Consider the following 1,966-nt stretch of genomic DNA (forward strand, 5'->3'; position numbering starts at 1 on the left):
TGAAAAGTGAGTGCAAAGTGCACTAAAGTTCCCCTAAGGACAAAATAGTCGTGTTAGAGGGAAAATGCAAGGAAAACACAAATCAGCAATGCAACAACGATGGATTCCTGACTGAGGGTACCTGTGGAACAAGGGGACCAAGTCCAAAAGTCACAAGCACTCGGAGATGGGCAGATGCCCAAGAATGCCAGCGGTTGGTGCAAAGAAGCTCTTACTAGGCTGAAGAACTGTGAATACTGCAGGAACGACAAGGGCTAGAGACTTCCCCTTTGGAGGATGGATCCCCCACGCCTTGGAGAGTCGTGCAGAAGTGTTTTCCCGCCGGATGGACGCCAACAAGCCTTGCTACACGCAAATCGTGCGTTTGGCGTTTTTGGACGCTGCTGGGGCCCAGGAGGGACCAGTAGGTCGCAAATTGGACCTGCAGAGAGAGGGGACGTCGAGCAAGACAAAGAGCCCTGACTGAAGCAGGTAGCACCCGGAGAAGTGCCAGAAACAGGCACTACGAGGATGCGTGAAACGGTGCTCGCCGAAGTTGCACAAAGGAGTCCCACGTCTCCGGAGACCAACTTAGAAAGTCGTGCAATGCAGGTTAGAGTGCCGTGGACCCAGGCTTGGCTGTGCACGAAGGATTTCCGCCGGAAGTGCACAGGGGCCGGAGTAGCTTGCAAAGTCGCGGTTCCCAGCAATGCAGCCCAGCGAGGTGAGGCAAGGACTTACCTCCACCAAACTTGGGCTGAAGAGTCACTGGACTGTGGGGGTCACTTGGACGGTGTCGCTGGATTCGAGGGACCTCGCTCGTCGTGCTGAGAGGAGACCCAAGGGACCGGTAATGCAGCTTTTTGGTGCCTGCGGTTGCAGGGGGAAGATTCCGTCGACCCACGGGAGATTTCTTCGGAGCTTCTGGTGCAGAGAGGAGGCAGACTACCCCCACAGCATGCACAAGCAGGAAAACAGTCGAGAAGGCGGCAGGATCAGCGTTACAGAGTTGCAGTAGTCGTCTTTGCTACTATGTTGCGGGTTTGCAGGCTTCCAGCGCGGTCAGCGGTCGATTCCTTATCAGAAGGTGAAGAGGGAGATGCAGAGGAACTCGGCTGAGCTCATGCATTCGTTATCTAAAGTTTCCCCAGAGACAGAGACCCTAAATAGCCAGAAAAGAGGGTTTGGCTACCTAGGAGAGAGGAAAGGCTACTAACACCTGAAGGAGCCTATCAGCAGGAGTCTCTGACGTCACCTGGTGGCACTGGCCACTCAGAGCAGTCCAGTGTGCCAGCAGCACCTCTGTTTCCAAGATGGCAGAGGTCTGGAGCACACTGGAGGAGCTCTGGACACCTCCCAGGGGAGGTGCAGGTCAGGGGAGTGGTCACTCCCCTTTCCTTTGTCCAGTTTCGCGCCAGAGCAGGGGCTAAGGGTTCCCTGAACCGGTGTAGACTGGCTTATGCAGAATTGGGCACATCTGTGCCCAACAAAGCATTTCCAGAGGCTGGGGGAGGCTACTCCTCCCCTGCCTTCACACCATTTTCCAAAGGGAGAGGGTGTCACACCCTCTCTCAGAGGAAGTTCTTTGTTCTGCCATCCTGGGCCAGGCCTGGCTGGACCCCAGGAGGGCAGCTGCCTGTCTGAGGGGTTGGCAGCAGCAGCAGCTGCAGAGAAACCCCAGGAAGGGCAGTCTGGCAGTACCAGGGTCTGTGCTACAGACCACTGGGATCATGGAATTGTACCAACAATGCCAGGATGGCATAGAGGGGGCAATTCCATGATCATAGACATGTTACATGGCCATATTCGGAGTTACCATGGTGAAGCTACATATAGGTAGTGACCTATATGTAGTGCACGCGTGTAATGGTGTCCCCGCACTCACAAAGTTCAGTGAATTGGCTCTGAACAATGTGGGGGCACCTTGGCTAGTGCCAGGGTGCCCTCACACTAAGTAACTTTGCACCTAACCTTTACCAGGTAAAGG

Source organism: Pleurodeles waltl, chromosome 8 (genome assembly GCF_031143425.1).
Source record: "Pleurodeles waltl isolate 20211129_DDA chromosome 8, aPleWal1.hap1.20221129, whole genome shotgun sequence".
In the NCBI taxonomy this organism is placed as follows: Eukaryota; Metazoa; Chordata; class Amphibia; order Caudata; family Salamandridae; genus Pleurodeles; species Pleurodeles waltl.